The sequence below is a fragment of the Micrasema longulum genome, unplaced genomic scaffold, assembly GCF_059751315.1.
Source record: "Micrasema longulum isolate JH-2025_06_02 unplaced genomic scaffold, ASM5975131v1 h1tg001291l, whole genome shotgun sequence".
NCBI classification, from domain to species: Eukaryota; Metazoa; Arthropoda; class Insecta; order Trichoptera; family Brachycentridae; genus Micrasema; species Micrasema longulum.
In genome coordinates, this window is record NW_028278478.1 from 25097 (window position 1) to 47582 (window position 22486).

At 31.1% G+C, this 22486-nt stretch overlaps 1 long non-coding RNA gene across 1 annotated transcript in view; it reads right to left on the reverse strand.

The window, feature by feature from the left end:
• Window positions 1–12866: 12866 nt before the first annotated feature.
• Window positions 12867–22486, reverse strand: part of LOC148276062 (uncharacterized) — a 56952-nt gene continuing 47332 nt past the window's right edge. Inside the window, exon 3 of the long non-coding RNA XR_015823872.1 lies at window positions 12867–12942. This is a non-coding gene — a long non-coding RNA (uncharacterized LOC148276062). The remainder of the gene's footprint in view (window positions 12943–22486) is intronic.

The following is a 22486-nucleotide window of genomic DNA, read 5'->3' on the forward strand; positions in this document are numbered from 1 at the left end:
TTCATTCATTCATTACATTGGCATATTAATCGTTGTGCGACAGAATAAGGCATTCCAGAAAATGAAATACCAGGAGAATATAAATTATAAAAAGTCATAAAGGCACCATGTTATTTATATATATATATATATGTGTGTGTAAGTATACCTAACGGACAAATGGTTTAGAAAATTTATACGCGGATTCGTGTACAAATGAAATATGGCGTAACACATTAGGACCCCTACGTAAGAATGCACGGCATTTCAATTTGATGGGGTTTCAAAATACTTTAGACTTTTGATATTCCCGAATAAACTTCATCAAAAGAAATCAATGTGCCTAAAATAACTCCGGTATTTATTGACATTAAAAGGCGGGAAGATTGAAAACACGCAGGCAGAAATAATATCCAATGCGTTGCGTTTGCGTGTTTAAATATTCATATACCATATTAATTTATGTTTGATGAAAAGGAATTCATCAGATTTTCTTTTCAAAATAGTTATTTCCATGATGCTACAAAAAACTCTTTAAACCTGTGTATTTCAAACCTTTCAATAACCACATACATTTTCAAATTTCTCAAATTATAAAATTATATCGCTAGTAAAATCAATGACTTCGTGGCGTTCATAGTCCATATTCGATGACATACACGTGCTAAAAAATTTCACCTGAAAGAATGCAATGAGCGAAGAAGCAATGTCATCGTTTTCTATAGAATCCAATACAAAAAATGATGCATTATATGTATAAATACTCTAACAGTATTGCACAGAAAGACGAGAGCGTCGTTCTGTAATACATAAACACCGTTCCTACCATCGAGATATGAACAATAAAGAAACGTGGCCCATAAAGAGACCACAAGGCTCAGTTCAGTCGACCAGTCAACGTGTCAGTCCAGCCAGCTTGAAGACTCTGCTCAACGCAGTCACTCAGCTCTATCATGTAGTTCAAGTGCAGTTACTTCAACTCCTTGTCTCTATTACTTTTGCGCTCCACAACACGGTATCATATATTTATTCGGAATGTCATGAATAAACGTCAAACAACAACCTTGTGTCTCCTGTTAATCTTTTATTAGGGTTGGAGCTCCACCATCCCTTAAAAACCGCAAAATCTTTCAACCCAGTTAAGATATTTGTACCTTTATTTTATTGCAAACCTAAAAATATTTTTTTATTTATTTCAACAATATTTTGAATATGTCCAAATGCTTGTAGACTGGCTGGATTTCATCCTAGGGTTCATATTATAGTTTATTGCAACAGAGAGGGAAAACATTTTTCAGAATTTAAATTTTCAATTTTATTTAAAGCAATTAAAAAGTATTACGAAATGGAAAAAAATATTTATGAAGAAAAAAACATTTCAAAATTTAAAATAATGGTCAAGACATATGTGATAAACAATTTATAAATTAAATATATTTGCAATGTTATTATTAGAACACACATAACAATATGTATGATATGTGTGCCCTACTTTAAGATTTAAATGAAAAAAAATATAAAAAAAATAAAGAAGGGAATGTGGGAGTCTAGGCATTTACAGGGATTATGACCTGTCATTGGCTGGTTTAAGTGACCACTTTACACAATGTGCAACATTCACCATTGTGTCTATGTTTGCACATCCACATTTCCTCAACTCTTCCATCTGTTGATTTTTGTGAAGTAAAAGAGCTCTGTTGTCATAAATTTAAATATGAACAACTCCTTAGGGAGAAAATCCAGCCAGTCTACAAGCCTTTGGACATACTCAAAACATTGTTGAATTAACTACCTGGTAAAAGAAGAAGTATAAAAATTGGAAAATTGTATTCAAGCGTTGCCTAGTAGGTAAATTGGTTCAGCCTGATGAATCTCACCCACATGATAAAGGTTTCAGCTCTTTTACTTCACAAAAGTCAACAGATAGAAAAATTGAGGAAATTTGGAAGTTCAAACATAAACAGAATGGTTAATGTTACGTAGTGCGTAAAGTGGCCACTTAAACCAGCCAATGACAGGTCATAAGCCCTGTAAATGCCTAGACTCCCACATTCCCTTCTCAAAAATAGTTTCCCTCTGTGTTGCAATAAATTCAAATTTAATTTAATGATTATTTTACAATCAAATTTAGCTAATAGTCATGTTGTGTATTAAATGTTACACAAAAATTGTACGTAAATTAATTTAAAACGTGGATTTTTATATGGGTTTATTTTCAATATCTGGTCCAAGAAGACATATAAAAATTGAAAAATATTTTCAGGCGTTGCCTAGTATGTAGGTGAAATAATTCGGTCAGAATGTCATTCGCATCAATAAAGGTTTCATCTCTTTAACTTAATAAAGATCAACAGGTGGAAGAATTATGGGAATATAGATGAACAAACATAGACGGAATCGTGAATGTTACGCAGTGTGTAAAGTGGCCACTTAAACCATTCAATAAAAGGTCATTAGTCCTGTAAATGCTTAAATTTTTGTATTCCCTTCAACAACATTTTCTTCATATCTGTTCTAATATAATGGTAGGTTTATTATCATTTAATATTTGAAATGATTAATTCAAAAATTTAGATCAATAAAATTAACATTTTCAATAATTATACTATTATATAATTTTCGTTTTTCATACCCACTTCATAGGGTTAGTGAAAACATGATTTAAAATGGATTCAATGGGCATTTTCAAAAGCAAATATTTATTTCTTATTTAAGAACAAGTTTTTTTAATTATGCTGTGCTTATCAGCTTTCAGTGTTTTTAAATTATTTGGAAAATTTTCGTTCAACCTTGAGAAATATTGTTGTTGAGTTTATATAATTAAAATGAATATTTTTTACAAACTTACATCAAGAGCTCTCAGTTTCAATCCGTTTGATGATTTATTTCGTTTACTTAATTCTGAGTCACAATAACATCATAGCGTGAATGATACAGAACACTACGAAATTATCAACAGCCATATTCCCACGTTTATGGGATCACTTTAAAAACTGAATCCAGTTATAATTAAGATAATTCAAGACGTAAAATTAAAACGGACATTCGCCTTTGCAAGCGATTAATCTAAATGTTGTATTATTTTTTATCACCTAATGATGTAAGAAAAGTTTCCTATGAATCTTTTCGTGTCCGGGTGGAAGCGAGAACACAATTTTGCGTGCGAAACAGAACGAGAACCCTGGACAAGTATTTTTAACTCGACTGCTACTCTGATGTAGAATTGAGTAGAGCTTAATCCACCTTGTCATTAGTTAAAACTTTTGCTCACAATGCCTAAGGTTAATTTATTTATTTAACACTTTATTTACATATACAATACATATACATATAAGGGCGGGCATATAGCCTTAAGGCAATTTTTTCCTACCTACCCAAACCGTTCAGTTTGAAAAAATTACAAATACACGGACATATTGAATCTTACAATTTTATACAAAAATTAAAAACAAAGATTAACAAAATAAAAATATAAATAAAAATAACACTATACTATGAAGAGAAAAGAGGGGATGAAAAGGAAAGAAGAAGGATAAAGGAACTATTTAAATATTAAGATGACATTTTAACCTTGACTTCAATTTAAATAAAGAAGGGGCGTCTCTAACATTAGTGGGTAGATTATTCCACAATCGAGCGACTACTACTGTGAAAGAGAAGGCAAGAAAAAAAAGCGGTGAAAAGGTTCTCTCATTACTAGAACAAAGAGATAGTCCATGTTGTGAAAGAGGTTGGAAGAGCTCTCTCAGATAAACAGGCAAAGTGGGATTATTTAAGATATTGTGAAAAAGTGATAAAATGTGAATGTTTCTTTTATGCCTGATACTGAGCCAGTATAGTTACGTGCGATACTCGATTATGTGATCAAATTTGCGAAAATCAAAGATATAACGTATACAAACGATCGAGCGGCTACTACTGTGGAAGAGAAGGCAAAAAAATTAGAGCGATGAAAGGGTATTAAAAGGGTTCTCTCGTTACTAGAACGAAGAGATAGTCCGTGTTGTGAAAGAGGTTGGAAGAAATCTCTCAGATAAACAGGCGAAGTGGGATTATTTAAGATATTGTGAAGAAGTGATAGAATGTGAATGTTTCTTCTGATACTGCCTGATACTGAGCCAATGTAGTTGCGTGCGATACTCGATTATGTGGTCAAATTTGCAAAGATCAAAGATACAACGTATACAAATATTCTGCAATCGTTCTTACTTATCAAGTAATTCAGAGTTAGCATCTGGATAACATACATATGCATGGTCAAGGAGTGGAAGAAGTAAGCTCTGGACTAATGTTTGCTTAATATTAATTGGCAAGAAATTCTGTAATCTTTTAAGTGAGTGCAAACTGCTATAAAGTTTACGACTAACTTCGTTAACCAGATTGTGCCACCCTAAATGCTTATTAATGATTATACCTAAGTTTTTGACTGAAATCATGAATGGAATTTCTGTACCATCTATTTTGAAAAGAGGAAGTGTGTAAAAATTCAGTTTTGAAAACATTTGTTTACTACCAACAAGTACAATTCAATGTTTTTTTGTCCATGAAGAGATATACTCGAGTGCAAGTGATATTACTCTATGTGTTTCAACAATATCAACGGGTTCGAAATGAATATACAATTGCAAATTATCGGCATATAAATGGTGCTAGGTTTCAGATTCGATTATCGGCAAGGTCAAAATAAAACATATAGTTGAAACATTGATTTTTGTATAAATAATCTCATCTCTTTATTTTTTTATTTTATAACAACATAATACATACATTTATTGAGAAACAACCGAGAACAACCCATGCCTGTTAACTTGCAGTAACTTGCCAGAAAATCTGTGTAAGCATTTAAACGATTAGGTACGTTTTTTTCTTCTTGCAATTAAATGTATAATATTGAGGTTTGTAAAGAAGTAGACATTTTACACAGTCAAACGGATGACAGCTCTTCATTGAATTAATCCCCAGCAGTGATTTTTTGGAACTAATTACATCAAAATTGCCACAACTATCAAAAAAAGGTCTACTCATATACCGACAGCGATAAGTTAAATCAAATGTATTTTCATTTAGAAAATATTTGATTTATTATACACCTGGACAAATTCGAACCGTCGGCGTCGATAGCGTTAGGAAGCAAAGGGTTAAGTCGGTGCCATCCGCAAACGCACGTTTACGCAAATATACCATTTTTTTAAACTTTTGGTGACCATCTTTAAATTTTGAAAAAAAATGGACACAACTAATGTTAGCACCCAATAGTTTGTTCAAATATGGTACAAAAATGAGAGCTCCATTTAATGTACTATACATCAGTGTTCACTTTAAATATAGAAACAAAATGTGTAGTTTCATGCACTCTGAGTTCCGAGTTAAAAACACGCCAGAAATGTTGTGAAATGGCCAACATCCGAATGGAAACACATTTAGTGGCAGGAATATTAATAGAGCGCTTGACCAATAAGAAGAAATAACATTTCGCGTGGGAACTGCGAGGAACGAATGTAACAGTGTTTACTTCACACCGACTGACTGCGTTTTCACTGTGAACAGACTTCAATTTTGAACCACGCAAGATTTTTGTTAAGAGACTAAAAGCTTCATCTAAATTTTTGTGTTTTTTTTTTGTATTTATTTTTATTTAAGAAGGTAAACACAAACAGAAAAATATAAAAGGAAAAATAATGGAACACACTAAACCGCGAAACCGGCTTGTCAGCATATTTCTTATTTTTCCTTTACAAAGAAAAACGTTAGAGAAATTATATTAATTTAAAAAGTAGTATAAATATTATTAAGAACTAAAAGCATACGTAATTTATACACAAAATTTATTTACAAAAATTTAAATACATGACTGTTAACATAAAATAATAATCAATTTAAATCAATAACATAAAATTCCCAAAAACAATTTAAACACAACATTCTTTGCATAGATAGATTTATTACAATATTTTAAGTTTGTCCAAATGTAGACAAAATACTAGATTTCACCCCCTAAGCAGTCGTTTAGATTACCAAATTATTTGTTTATTTATTTATTTACGGTTCTATGAACCTTTTATATTAATTATAACAATAAAAGCAGTGAAAAAAAAATACAAAAAAAATAGCATGATATTAAAAAAAGAACAAAAACATCGAGAAAAGTATACAATGGTAAACAGTATTGAAATCTAAATAAATAAATATTACATGTGTAACAAGTAAATATATTTACCTTTTTAAAAGAACGGCAAATAAAAGAAAATAGCAGTTTTTAAAAAAGAGGAAGAGAAGAAAAAAAAGAAAGTGCTTTAAAAGGAAAGTTAAAAGTTTACTTAATGGTTTATATTAATATTAAACAATGATAAATTTAAAAAATAATTATGCACACAAGAGTAAAGAGTAAAAACAAAAGTGTTAGAATTAACAATTAATTTTTTTTAATTGTTAATTCTTTTTCAAAACACTGGACTTGATCATCAGCGGCGTGGTATAAAATAATTCTAAATCATCACTGTATTGATTTGCAAGTCGTTGCATGTGAATGCGTTGGTGAATTCAATGAATTTATTAGTACCACGATGATGACTGTAAAACAAAAAATAATGATTATAACAAATACAGAAGCTAGTCCTAGGACTATGAAGTATTCTGTTATAAAACACCTTCATAAATAAATATTTCATGTTTATCATTTTAGGAATTTAACCCGGGACCTTTTGCACGGTAGGCAAACCACGAGGTGGACAACGAATCACTGTACACTGTGTAATGTTTACTTTTTTGAATTGACAGACTATCAAACTTAACCAAAAATTTGTAATTTTTAAATTACTGTGTCCGAGACGTCGCAAGTTCTCATCGGAGAGTTCTGCTGACTGATGAGTTGGTTTTCCGAAAACCGAAAATCTATCACAATACTCTTATCATTAGTTTATTTGGAAAAACTTGTAACGTTGTTGAAAGAAGTCCATTTTTAATTTCTTTTTATACATTTTCGAGAAACTTTGCAATCCTATATATTATTGCTCTATAAATGATTGATTGCGTTTGTCATGTACGGGGCGGTTTTACACGTATTGCGCCAATCCACTCGGTCGGGTAAAGTCAGGGTAAGTGGATACTTTTTTTTGTTGTTTTTTTTTTTTTTTTTTCTATTCGTAGGTTAAATAAATGTAAAAATAAATGGAGGAGAGATTAGTCAGCCTCATGTTTTAATAATTCGTGCCTTTACTTGCCGATTGATAAAAAAATATTCAAAAATATATTTTTTAATCACAGTTTGTAAAGTGGCGACTTAAACTAGTCAATGACAGGTCATAAGCTCTGTTAATCCCTAGACTTATACATCTCTTTCTATAAAATGTTATTTGTCTCTCTTGATTTATATTTATTTATTTTAACATATTACAACAGAGATGAAGAACATTTTAGATGAGGTAGCATCTACAGGGCTTATGACTTGTCATTGGCTGGTTTGAGTGGCCACTTTACACACTGTGTAACATTTACTATTCTGCCTATATTTGAACACCTTTATTCCTTCAATCCTTTTATCTGTTATTGTTGGTGAAGTTAAAGTGCTAAAACCTTTATTTATGCGGGTGAGATTCATCTAGACTTCTATATTACCTTCTCTAAAATGTTTTTCATATTTGTTGTAATATGTTAATATAAACAACTCCCCAAAGAGTTGAATACACTCCTTAGCTACAAAAATTTGGAAAAACACAAAATATTGTTGTTTAATTCACCTGGTCTATAAGGAAGTATAGATTTTAAAAAAAGAAATATTTTCAGGTTTTGCCTAGTATGTAGGTAAAATAATTCAATTAGATGAATCTCACCCGCATGAATAAAGTTTTCAGCTCTTTTACTTCACAAACATCAATAGATAAAAGGATTGAAGGAATATAGATGTTCAAATATGGGCAGAATGGTAAATGTTCCACAGCATGTAAAGTGGCCACTTAAACCAGCCAATGACATGTCATAAGCCCTGTAGGTGCCTAGACGTCTAAATTACTATCTCTTAAATGTCCTTCATCTCTGTTGTAATATGTAAATATAAACAACACCTCAGGGAGTTGAATCCAGTCCTTGTCTACAAAAATTTGGACAAACTCAAAATATTTATTTATATTTACATATATTAATTAATCCCAAAGGCGTAACACATAGTTTGTGTCAACAAAGATTAGAACAAACTCAAAATTGTTTTATTTTTATTTCGTTTTATAGACAATAGAAGATAACTCTTTTAACTTCTCATTGTAATCGGGGCCCTGGGCCGCGATTACAAACGCTATCCTCATCGGTACATATCAGGACGGAAAAAGTAAAATCGATATTTATGTATGAAAATTTATATATCTCTTTGAAAATTGAAAGAAGATTCGTCGGTTACCTGTAGCTTAACATATTTAGAAAAAAAAATGTAAACATATATTTTTTTTTACAAAAAACTTTAAATTTGTAGATAAAAGTTAACTTCCCTTTGGAATACGGGCTCAGGTATATTTTTGAATTTAATTATGGCAGAAAAATAAAATTACCGCCATAATTTCAGCCACAAAATCATGCGTGAACACTGTTCGGTTAAAAAAATCAAATAAATTTAAAATAAAAACGTCATTGTTTGTATATAGATTTGCGTTTACTTTAGACCTTCGGAATAATTTAGTATCCACACGTGTGCACGGGTGGCTGATATGTAAACCACGTATTTTGTAGCTTTTCTACTTCTGTGGAGCGGTTTGCGGTAATTCGCCCTAGGACCGGTTTCGTTGCCGGAATTTTAATAGCACGCAACACCGCTTTACTGATTTATTTATACGTTTATTTTGTGAAAAATTTAAAAGTTCATAAATAAACTCCTATCTTAGAAACTACATTGACTCGATAAATTTATTAACAAGATATTTAATTTGTTTCACAGTCCGCTTAAAATGCCTTTAACGTTTGCGTTAGCAAAATCGATTTTATTTATTTTCTTAGGATGGTTTAAAAGCAAAAAAAAACATTTAAAAAAAAAAAAAACTCTTGAAATTGGTTTTTTAGTAATTTCGTAATGTTTATCGTAAAATTCAAAAAAGATGTGCTTTGTTGGTTTGGACATTTAAAACAAACGGATAGCAAAGAACGCCCACAAAGGTTTACGATGCAAATGTTGACAGATGCAGAAAACGATGAAGACCAAGAAAGGCACGATTTGACTTATTTCAACAAATTCTTGAAGATGGACATGTCAAAATTATCAAAATCAGCGGGTGCGCATGAAGTGAGGTATATACCAGGGCCAAACCGTGTATAGAAGTGATTATGCGCAGCTTACCATTATATTTGACTAACCATAATAGTGTTTTACTATTACTTTATTTATAGAAAAACAAATTAATAATAAACATTTATTTTAATTCATTTCCACCGTTGGTATTTTTATCCTAATATAAATATAAATATTAATAAAACGCGCCCAGCGCCAGCGGTGAGCCAAGAAACAAGTTGATTATTCCAGCTATTTTTTTCATACAAATAAGTATACTATATTTTGAACGTCTTAACCCCAGAGCGGGTTTTTTCTCCTAGATTAAACTTGAAGATCACACAAATTATTTGAAGATTCTTGATTTGGAAAACAGTATTTCAAACATTGTTTCTTAATGGTTATTTTTCTTTGAGATGGTACTTTTGACATAAGACCAGAATTACTTTTATGCGTCATATTGCAAGATATATGGGGCTCGACGCGGCCGTTTTTAGCACTATTAATTTCTAGAACAGTTCGGCCAGTTAACATTTCAATTAAATACCTTAGATATATATATAGACTGAGTTCAAACTGCTATTTTTCATTTATTTTTTAATGAGTTACGTATAAAAGTAATGGATAATACATATTTATAATATAATATATCACGAAGTTACGTCGTTTGAGTTGATTTCATGGATGAGAGTTGTTGTATTACCCAGAAACACAGAAAAAAATCAGTTTATAAAATATGTATGTTTTTTAGATGTATACCGCCAGACACAATATTTCAATATCAATTATGTATAAATCTGTAAATAAATTATCTGTTGGGCTCTACTTTGGTACAAATTAATTTGTCAGTATTCGTCGCACTTCGAGTATAAACTCAAGTTGGTACATGATTACAACACCAGGTTTACTAGTATGGAAGGGCTAGCTGTTCCTAGATATTGCAATAAATATGGCAAAAGGACACTGCAATACAGTATACCTAAATTATTAAATATGTTACCAGACAATATTAAAATTACTGAGTTAAATACAGGAGTGAGACGTTTGCTCAAATTATGGTTATTAGAAAAAAGTTTTTTATATGAGTGATAGTTTTTAATTTTTCATAATGTAATCTGTTATTGTTTTTCAAGTAAAATTATTGTTAATGTAGGTTAAGTGTAAATAATCGATGTAATTTATTAGAACCTGCTGACGAGTTGTATGTATGCAACTCAGCAGGACTTTAATTTAAGGATATTTTGTAAATATTTTTGAAAAATAAATGCAAAATATTACTTACATTTTATTATGTACCTTCTTTATAGGTACAAATATATTATATTTTTTATAGCTTACCTGTAAATAAAATCACTATTCGCCACTGGTATGTATGCACTATAACACGCTCACCAGCTGTAAATGCTACCATCTGGAATTTGGACAAGGCATAAAATATTTGGACATTTTTACTGACGCTCACCTTAACTGAAGAAAACATTTAAATTATTTAGTAGGTAGAGTGAAGGAACTTATTTTTATCTTTATAACACTGTGTAATATATTATATATTCATTGTAGATACTTAAGTACGAGTATATACCATGATTTGTGCAACTCTGTTATGGCCTACGGTTTTATTTGTTGGGGAGGAGCTGCCAAGACTATTCTTGATCCCTCGGATATGATCAAGGATAATATTGCGGCAACCGTACAATCATCTGAGTGAATGCCATTTCAAATTCCTAGAAGTCCTTGACTTAAGACAAATCTACATTTAAAAAAAATCATACTCGCTATTCACAAAAAAAGAAGCACTCGGGTGATTGTGAGTCATGCGCATTCCACCAAGAGTACAGTAAGAAACGATTTGGTGATTCCAATAGCACGTTCAGCGTTATTTCTAAAATCATTTACACACAACGAACCTAAACTATTATTACCTGATTCCATGTGTTTGGAAATCTGATAAACAATCAGTATTGAAAAACAGAATTACGATTTGGTTGACAGGCATTGGAAGTAAGGAATCAGAAAATTTGTCAAGGATAGCAACTTAAATATAACGCAATTCCATTTAATCATTTTCAAATCCATTAAGCTTTTTTTTATTCACTAACATAAACTTAACTTTTTTTTCTCTTTTCGGCTATAACTGTTTTTGAATTTCTTTAATATTATTTTTATTTATGGAAATTCCATAACCATATTTGCCGCAACAAATCGGTCTCTTAGAAAAAGCATTTGCCTATATAGGAATTCATTACAACATTAGTCATACTAATATTTCTGGCTTGCCGACCCCTGCTTACCCCCACGTGGAAAAGGTGTGATGGTTTGTTTGTTTGTTTTAAATTTAACTAATAGAATAATTTTTTAACTATTAACTCAAAGCATTCATTACGTTACTCCATATTTCTGTAAGACTTCCATCTGTTGATTTATAAGGTTAACAAGGAGAAAACTTAATTGATGCGGGTGAAATTTATGTGTCTGTATTATTTTACCTACATACTAGGCAACCATAGAATTAAGAGTAATCCAGAAGGAGCGTAGAATTATATTTGAATACATCGGACTGTGTTTGAAAATTCCTCCACTATGCCCCACTTTCTCCACGCGCATTCGTGATGTCACAGCGTAATGTTGCTCGATGGGAAAAAATATAATCATAACACAAATATAAGGTAAAAAGAAAAAAGCAATCTATAAATTTCTCTAAAATTTTATTGTGTACGCGGAAATATTGATTGACACAACAGAGTAGATAAGTAAAGGGTCATTTAATAAGAGTAATTGAATTAATGAACTTTAAACTTAAAATATATGACAAATTTTATTTACATAAAACGGATATTTTTATAAAATGTTAAATAATATTTGAAATTTTAAAGATTTGTTGGTCAAATGTCCACCACGGAGTAGTTTTATCCGAGGTCCAATTTTCATTAGTTCTCTCATTAGATGAGCAAATTAGGTTTAAAAAAATTACTGGTTTCTGAATTTTTCTTAATTCTATGTAGGCATTGCTTAAAAATATATTTTTTTAATGTACTTCTTTTTGGACATATTGGTTAAATTATTACTATTTTTAATTTGTCAAAACTTTTGTAAAAAAAGACTGAATTTCAAACCCTGGGAAGTAATTATGATATATGTATCAAAGCAGAGATAGAAAACACTTTAAGGAGAGTAATATGTTAGTAAAGGCATTTACAGAGCTCAAGACCTGTCGAATAGTAAAAGTATCATTAAACATAAATATATCATTTTTACTGAGTCTTCTCAGTAGAACTTACTGCATTTTACGTAAACGCGCAGATCACTAAACCATGTAATGGGCATCACTTGACAATTAAACTATTGTAATTTCAGATTTATTATATTGTTGGGGTTTGAACGCTGCAAAACGCCCAGTTGCATAACACAGACAACACTACGCTGGTGATTCCAACTCGTTAGCGTCCTGTCGCGAACCCTGGGCAAAGGGATCACACTTAAAACTGTGTGATCACAGCAAATAACGAGAGGATTAAAGGCGCCTCTCAACCAGAACCAACCAGCTGAAGAAGGTTACCCCGATGGAAAAAATTACCAAACTAATCTGGTCATCTTTTCTCAGGAATTACTATGGCGAGTACGTACAAGAAGGAGAGTTGTGGACCTGTTTCGAGTAGCGCAGGGCAGGGATGCTTTTGCTGCTGTGATTGCCAACGTCAGGGGGGCCTGACAAGACACTTGAAAAAGAAGAAAAATTCTGTAAATAAATACACCTGTTACAATTCAAAATTCAGTTTAAATCCCCTTGGTGTATTTTGCAGATCCAAACCAGCACAAACACGCGACACGGTTCTGGATTCATAAGAAAAGGAATTTCCAGGATTTGAAATACGTCCGGCCCATTCGTTTCTCTCGGCATCTCGTAAAGATCGCTAAACTTGAAACATGTGCACTTAATCGGCGATATTTTAGTCCCAAGTCGGACAGAACGGTCCGGAACACGACATAGAACATTTCATATTTGTGTAAGTTAAGCAAAACTTAATCAGAATATATATTTTTTAATGTATATTTTAAAGGCACTCCTAAACGCTATTAAACATTGAATTGTTTGAAAATACCTTCATAAAAATAACACGCGACCCCTTTAAGAGCACTACTGTTTTGTTGTTTACAAATTATCTATTTTCAAGGGTTAAATAGTTTTTGTACGCCTAAGTGCTTAGCCATAGTGGCGAGCGTTTGCTACGCGGCGCGGGCCAGGTGTCAGCGCGTTGGCGCCGGGCGCGATTTCCCACGCGGTTTGAGGGGAAGTAAAACCTGTTAGTATTTGCATATTGCTGTAGTAAGTGTCCTGATGAAGAGACGCGTACATTTCGAAACCGGTAGGCATAAAAATTCGGTAAGTAATTTAATACTTATATTTATCAACCTTAGTTCAAATGCTTATGTTTGTTTGTTATTTTTACATTTATATGCCATTCGTTATTTTTAATTGATGTTCTAGCTTTGTTTTGTTGTTTTATTATTACTGTCACGCTGTATTGTTTATTGATAAGAACATACATTATTCGTCCTAACTTTATATAAGACTTTAGTTTCACGGAGTTAAGACTCGTGTCATAATAAATTTTGATAAAATATTGTGAATATACGAGTAAAAATAAATAAATCAATTAAAAAATCACGCCGTTTCTTCGTGTAAGTAGGCAGTGAAGATAGAACACCATCTTGTTTGAATGCAGACCTCAAAGAAAATAGCCATACAAAAAAATACTGCCCCGAAGTATTAAATACACAGATTTAAAAAAGATAATCCATTATTCATCTACCAGTTCTATGGCTCAGTGTACTGAAGATTCATTTTTAATTTTAGGGGCATTTGTGCAGTGACTATTAGGACACTGGAAAACCACATTTTAAGACGAATTTATGCCAGACTACTCATCATAAATGGTAGTATTTTTTTTGTTACAAAGCATGTAATATTAAACACTTATGTTTTGGTAAAATAGACATCTTCGAACGGTTGAAGAAAAAAATAATTAAAAAAAAACAAAATTGAAACTGTTGGGACAGAGCTTTGTTAATAGCGGGATATGTTTGAAAAGCTTCTAAAGACAAAGGTTTATTTATTTATTTATTTAAAAAATATTATTTATTTATTTTATAGTTCGATTTCTGGCATGGTTAATATAAAATATTTATTTGAAAGGGTGTTTTCAAACCAGAATATTACATTGTCCCCGGACTGGTACCTGAAGCGTAAGACTGGTCATCTTACCTTCATGTAACAGAAATGATAAAAATACGCTGCGATTGTTGTAGCAACGCAGTGCTCTATCCACCATTAGGTGCGGAATGGGAATAGTGATGATGATAGATTAATTAAAAACAGGTTTGGCCATGTTATTATTCCATTAAAGGTAATAAATGGAAATATAAAATTTCCCACTTTACATGGAATGCCCTTTTACGCCATTTGAGAAATAAATAAATTTTAATCATGATGCAATTTTTACATTTTGGATTACTGCGTTAGTAATATTTGAGGTAACGAAATGAAAAATGTTAATATTTGTTTAATTGTGTTCTTGATTTTATTTTGCTTAAAAAAACATCAAATGTCGTGTAAACTCGTTGAACGCGTTTTATGGGTTGACCGGCTATTGCAAATTACCGGCCATATCCGCTGTTCATAAGGACCGCATTACACGAACATTTTGGTTTTACATTGAAAGTACAAAATCGTCCAGGTTTCCGATATGAGATTCTGAAATCCGCCAGAAATTTACTGTGCCCTGTGTAAACCTGACTAAAAAGTCTGACCTCGATTCTACGACTATTTTATTTTATTTTTCTAGCAAAAAATCTTCATTTAAAAAAAACGCACATATCCTAAATAATTAATTGTAAGTAGTAAATAAATAAATTTATAACGACTCAAATATAGGCAGGATGGTTAACGATAGACAATGTGTTAAGGGATCACTTATTAAGAAAACCAATCAAAAAGAAAACTGTATTTTTCTCTCAAATATTGATGGTACCAAAGCGAAATTTTCAAAAGCTCAATAATTTTTTTCTGAATGGTTGCAGAAATTATCACACCCTCTCACGTATGTTCAAATTGTACTTTAAAGCATTTTACTATACCTTCGTAAACAATTTCATCGCTTAAGTTCAAGGTTTAACTTTTTATTCTCATGTTCAAAACACCCTTTTAATTCCTACCCATACCTATTCCTCCTTTTTTTTCTTACTCTTTCTAACACTATTTCTAACTTTTTTCTAAATTTTCTATTCAGCTCTAATATGGAATCATCTTCCATCCACTTTCAAATATGTCTCCACAGTAGCTTTGTTTGAATCATATCAGGAGCGTAATTATGATGGGAAGCTAAGGACGTCATACCTTTACCATGATGGTATAGTCGAAGATAAATTATAAGCTAGCTCTCGAGCTATAACAACGATACACTACCGACCCCTCACCATCAAGTCTTGATGTGAGTACATCGGTTTGTATCGATGGGTTTAAAATTTGGTTGCACCGAGTAATTTTTTCTTTAATTACGATTGATTTCAATTTTCAATCGTTCTGAGGTTGGCACTTATTTTTAAAATGTACTAAAAATACAGAAGAGAAAAATAAGTTGGTTTTGAAGTCGATATAAATTCTGAAATAACTGTTGGTTTTGAATTCGTACGGCTAGATGGAGTGGCGAGACTGGCTAGATGCTGCCCTATTAACATATAAGAGTCTTAAAAACATTGCCACTATAAAAAATTAATTTGGTTATTATATTTTTTCTACTTTCATCCTGAGTGTACGTATCGAGACGTTAAAGAAGCTGACTAAGTAATCGCTCGGTAGATAAATACAGACAAGCTGTCTTGGTAATCGTCAAAAGTCATAAAAAAAATATTTTGCAAGCGAGCATTTTTTGCTTGAATTGGGATTTATAAGAGTTTATAATTACTTTGAGGGGGGCACTTTTTATTACAGAAGCCCATTTAAAATAAAAATGAGAACTATTTTTAATTTTGATGAAGAAAGGAACGCGGAATAAATTTTCGGGGTCATTTATTGGTTGGATTCAATTATATGCCATCAAGATGACAAGTTGGTAAAACATACCAAGGTAGATAGAGATAGTAAAGAAGTTAAGTGTACCGTCTCGATATGTAAAGAAGAAGAAAGCGTTCATAATCGCGACACTGAAGAAACGTATCCTTTACCTCCCAAAATCTCATGTCTTATATTCGCTTTTTTTTTTAAAGATGAGTATTGTTATTAATTTATTTATATACGCATACTGCTTATTATTTTTTTGAAATAAATTGAACTTTTTATTTCATTTGTTGGTTGGAAAAAAAAGCAAATTAGTAATAAGCTCCTCAATGTAATGTGGATTTGTGGAGGTTCCAAAACGCAACTCAGTACTCGCTGCGAAGTTGGCGACTCAGGAAGCGCTCAACGGTCAGGTCAACCAATCTGAGAGTCTGAACCTAAGTTCTCAGCTTCATAACGCGAGCACTTTGACAGCTCGGAGCATTTTTTACAATTCGACTCCTTCGGCTATATTGTCCGACTATATTGAGTAAAATTCGGATTCAGGAGATTATTTTTTATAAGAATAAGCAGGAATGGAGCCAGGACTTATTTTCGTGCAGACCAGTGTTATTTTGTGGTGCGTTAAGTGTATCTTCTCTTTTGAAATATGAACCCGTCACCCACATAGCAAATTTAGGTATGTAAATAAAAAAGTGTTAAAACAAAAAATAGTTTTTGTATTCAGAAGTACAATGAATAGATCTAGAGGTCCACCAGTCTCTTTCAAATTCATTGTGTATTAAATTTCCAGTGTTCCTCCGCGAAAATCGGATTTTTATTTTCATTTTTTAAACTTTTTTTTTTAAATACAATTTTTTACCAGGCAGATTTTGTTAACAATATTTTACCTCGTAAATAAAAATGTTATCATAATTACCTATAGTTTGGTATATATATTCAGAAAAACAGAATAAATATATAGGTACATAAGAATCCTGGGGTCTTAAAGCGTTCCAAAATGTCAACTTCAACGCAGAATAAATTCCATTTGAAATTCTGATACAAATATCTTTGTCAGTTGTTTTTATAGATATGAAAATCTCGTTAAGACTTTAGATTGATAATGTCGGCCAAAGCTTTGAAAGGAATAAAATCCGCGAAACTTTCGTATTAAGACCATGAAAAAAATCTATTTAAATTAATGTAATACAAAATCTCTCTCTGAGTTTTTCAGGGCAAATCAGATGAAGGTTTGAGAAAAATCCAAATCTAATACTGGACAGGTAAAAGGGACATGGATTATGTAAATCTCTTAGTAATTGAATTTGCAAAGTTTTTAACTAGATTAAACGGATATGAAATTTAATTGAATCAAAATTAAAGCACGGGCGTAAGAAGCTCTTGGCCACAGTGAATTGAAGATTTTTAAATGATTATACCTATCTTAAAAATATAAAAAGAATGACATTCACGCAACTCTTCCGTAAAAAAAAAACAAAATTGTTGATATGTACATATTTCAAATTGAGTTAATTCGTTCAAAGTCTGTTTTAAAAAAAAATATTTTAATTGGTGACATCATTAAAAAAGCATTTTTTTTATATAAACTTTTAAAAAAAAAGCTTATTATTTAAATTGTCTATAGATGCGATAGTTTTTAAGGGCATTAAAAAAAAATTCCCCTAATCAAAAGCCAAATATTTAAAAAATTTAATGTAAAATGTAAATATATGAGACTCACCCTATTTTCAACTTCATACAAAAGAAAATTATGTTCCTTTTAGAATACATTATTCCATTTTAAGGAACGTGTTTACAAAATAAGAACTCTCTCCCTAAATGCGAGTTTTTATTATATTTGGAAAGTAGTAACGTTATTATTAATTATGTATATACACATATATGTATATAAACTATACTGTGTTGTTTTAGTTTAATTTCGTAAAGTAATTTTAATTAGTAAAAAAAGATTTTTTTAAATAACATTCCAAAGTAGCAAAACATATTTAAAACACAATTAAATCAAAATCGGTTTTAGTGAGACCAATTTTTCAACCGATATAAAAAAGTTATCGGAAAAAGTAGATATAAGGGCATGTCCAGGGATATGACTTGTCTCAGGCTGGTTCGAGTTATAAATTTACGGACTTTTTAACATTTACCATCCTGTCTGTTTGTGATTTTCATATCACTAATATTTTTTGAAGTTATTATTATTATTATTATTTGACACTTTATATACATATACAATAAATATACATATAAGGGCGGGCATATTGCCTTAAGGCAATTTCTTCCTACCTACCCAAACCGTTCAGTTTGAGAAAATTATAAATACATGGACATATTGAATCTTACAATTTCATACAAAAATTAAAAGCAAAAATTAACAAAAAAAAATATATATATAAAAAAAATTAACACTATACTATGAAGAGAGGAGAGGGGATGGAAAGGAAAGAAGAAGGATAAAGGAACAATTTAAATATTTAGATAGTGACATTTCAATCTTGACTTAAATGTAAATAAAGAAGGGGAGTCTCTAACATTAGTAGGTAGATTATTCCACAATCGAGCGGCTACTACTGTGAAAGAGGAGGCAAAAAAATTAGAGCGATGACAGGGTATTAAAAGGGTTCTCTCGTTACTAGAACGAAGAGATAGTCCGTGTTGTGAAAGACGTTGGATGAGCTCTCTCAGATAAACAGGCGATATAATCATATAGATATATAGGCAGTTGTGTATAATCATATCAAATCAAAGCAGGCGTGCTTTCACATAATTTTAAACTTTCTCATTGACAACATGTGTTGATTTTTCAGAGGAAATTTTATAGCAATATACTTTATTTATGCGATGGACCATTCTTTCGAAGTTAATAGTCTATCGTGTCTATCGCCAGAAAACCTACGCACGATTTTTTTTTTAAGTACGCCTGCTTTGACTGGATATACTCGTATACGAGTATAACTTTTGAAAATCGTGGTGAGATGAAAAACTACAAACAGGCAGAATGGAGAATGTTACACAGTTTGAAAAAATATCACTCAAATCAGCCAATGACGATTCGTAAGCCCTGTTAATGTCAAAATTTTAGTTTTTTCCAATATGATTTCTCAATGTCTTCAGATTGAGATATTTATCAAACATATTTCCTTCATTTGTTAAAATATTGGTTTAATTTTTCAAAAACTCTTAAACGATTTACTTAACTGTTTGTATTGTCTAACGTTTGTCATGTATTTATATTACACTAGTTTGATCAGTACGAATACATTACGTAAAAAAATATTAAATATGTTGTTTTCATGACAATCTCGGGTATTTTTTCATTGTGTTAAACAATGCTCGTATCATTTAATAATACAAATAGAATATTTAATTTTATTTGGGAAATCAACAGTTCTACATACATATTTATAGTCGACAAACAGATATAGTGTATAAACTCAGAACTAATAACATATTTTCACATAGTTTACACAGTTAGTAAAGAAAATATATTACATATCAAATAAATACATATAATTTATACATATGAAAATTTTATTTTCATGTACTCAATAATCAAAGATTTTTTAAATATTTATTTTAAGAACATTAAGTTATTGTAAATTGGGCGGGGTTAGGACAAGAATGCTTGAAAAGAGGATAGGAGGGGAAAGGAGATGTACATATTTATTATTTTAATGTCTACTAAGTTACATAATGCATTTTTAGTGTAAATTTTAAATCTAAATTTTATATCATCAATGTACACAATTTTTTTGCTGTATTCATGGGTGTTTTACCCTCATAATTTATTATTTTCCGTATATTTGCGCAGCTGTTTCTTTGACTTATAAAATAAAAATAATACGCTTTTTTATATTTCAAGCTAGCCGCCGCACTTATTCCTGACAATTAAACAAAAATGAAAGAAACACTACAATGTTACTTTTTTAAATATTTTTTTACCGAAAATTCACTGTTACAACACGTTTATAAAAAAACATATCAAAATTTCGCAATGTGCCCAATGAAAACGAAACAGCTGTCACGCGAATAAGTCAAGCGGAATATAAAAGGGTCATATTTCCTCTATTTCTTCCCAGTCGTCCTGTTTTTATTATATTTTGATGCTGTTTTGATATCAGTTTGTTTCGAAGTTATTTTGATACCCCTTTTTTTCTCTTCATCATAAAGAAGGTCGAGTTAGTAACTACCATTATATAGCTTCTGGATATTTAAGTACATAAACGCTGATAAGAGTTGATGAATCAAGAGAATGAGGTTCTTTTAGTTTAGTTTCATCAAATCTCTAAAAATACATAAATTTACATTTTTTTTATAAAAAAATGTTTTTATAATGTAACGAAACTAATATATACTTGCTCAGTTGGCCAATAAACACTTTTAATATAAGGAATCTTCAGATGAATGCTGACTGTAGTTCATTGATACGCCTCATAATTATGGATAGTTAGAAACGAGAAATCAAAAATTAAAAATTCGGCAGCATCAAATCCTACATTGGTGACTCCCTAGACTACCAACCTTCTTATTTATAATTTAAAGAAATAAGTATGGCATTTTGAAAAAACTTAAATATTGAATGAATAACGATCATTTGTTTTCTCAAACGAAATTAAAAAATGGTACAATTTTTACTTTTCTCCGCAATAGATTAGAAGGTTTTATTATTTTTAAGGAATGGTGCTGTTTTAAAAATCAGATAAGATACCCAACAAGTTTATGAATATTTGAATTTTTATTCACTTGAATTGGATAAAGTTGAAATATTTTGTAAAATATTCAAGGGTCAAGTTTTCACGAACCAGACTCCGGCACTTTGCTCTGTATATTTTATTTTTAACTGCAATTTAAATTTTCACCTTCAAATAGTCGGCAGCTATTCATTTTTATCATAGTTTCTTTCCTAACTTAACCGCGTATAATTTGTGTCGGCACACTGATTTCAATGTTCTCTTACGAGGAAACGCTGTTCTGACATTTATTTATTATTTGCTTATTATTTATTATTATTTATTATTTATTATTCGTTATTCGTTATTCATTATTCATTATTCGTTATTCGTTATTCGTTATTCGTTATTCGTTATTCGTTATTCGTTATTCGTTATTCGTTATTCGTTATTCGTTATTCGTTATTCGTTATTCGTTATTCGTTATTCGTTATTCGTTATTCGTTATTCGTTATTCGTTATTCGTTATGTTATTCGTTATTCGTTATTCGTTATTCGTTATTCGTTATTCTTTATTCGTTATCCGTTATCCGTTATTCGTTATTCGTTATTCGTTATTCGTTACTCGTTACTCGTTACTCGTTACTCGTTACTCGTTACTCGTTACTCGTTACTCGTTACTCGTTACTCGTTACTCGTTACTCGTTACTCGTTACTCGTTACTCGTTACTCGTTACTCGTTACTCGTTACTCGTTACTCGTTACTCGTTACTCGTTACTAGTTACTCGTTACTCGTTACTCGTTACTCGTTACTCGTTACTCGTTACTCGTTACTCGTTACTCGTTATTCGTTATTCGTTATTCGTTATTCGTTATTCGTTATTCGTTATTCGTTATTCGTTATTCGTTATTCGTTATTCGTTATTCGTTATTCGTTATTTGTTATTTGTTATTTATTATTTATTATTTAATTGGAGAACGGAAATTGGAAATACGAGACTTCGATTTTGGTGGTTTTCATGATCATTCCCTTTCCGCACCTAATAGTGCATAGGGCACTGCATAGGTACACCAATCACAGTGTATCTTGATCATTGTTAGCCTTACATAATGCAGAGATCCGTGCATTATGTAAGGCTTAGACAAGCATTATCAATGAAATAAAAAAAAGAGTACAGCGCTGGTGTAGAACGAATGGATAGTGAAAGAACGGCACAGATTTACGGCAAGTTTTGATGAATGCAGAATGGCTATAAAAGTTGTGATTGCCATAAAGACATGATTATTTGGTAGTTAATAATAGGGTGATACATGTTTTTTGACCCAAATTTGTCTGAAGAATTATCGTATACGAAACACGGGCTCATGAGTTTTGTTTTAATCTTTTTTAACCTTACCCATTCTAAAATATGTTGAATTTGTCCAAATGTTTGTAGACAAAAGACTACTTCACCCCCTAGAGAGTGTTTTTGATTAACAAATAACAACAGCGATGGAGACCTTTTTTCAGATCTTTCACTTCACTAAAATTAACAGAT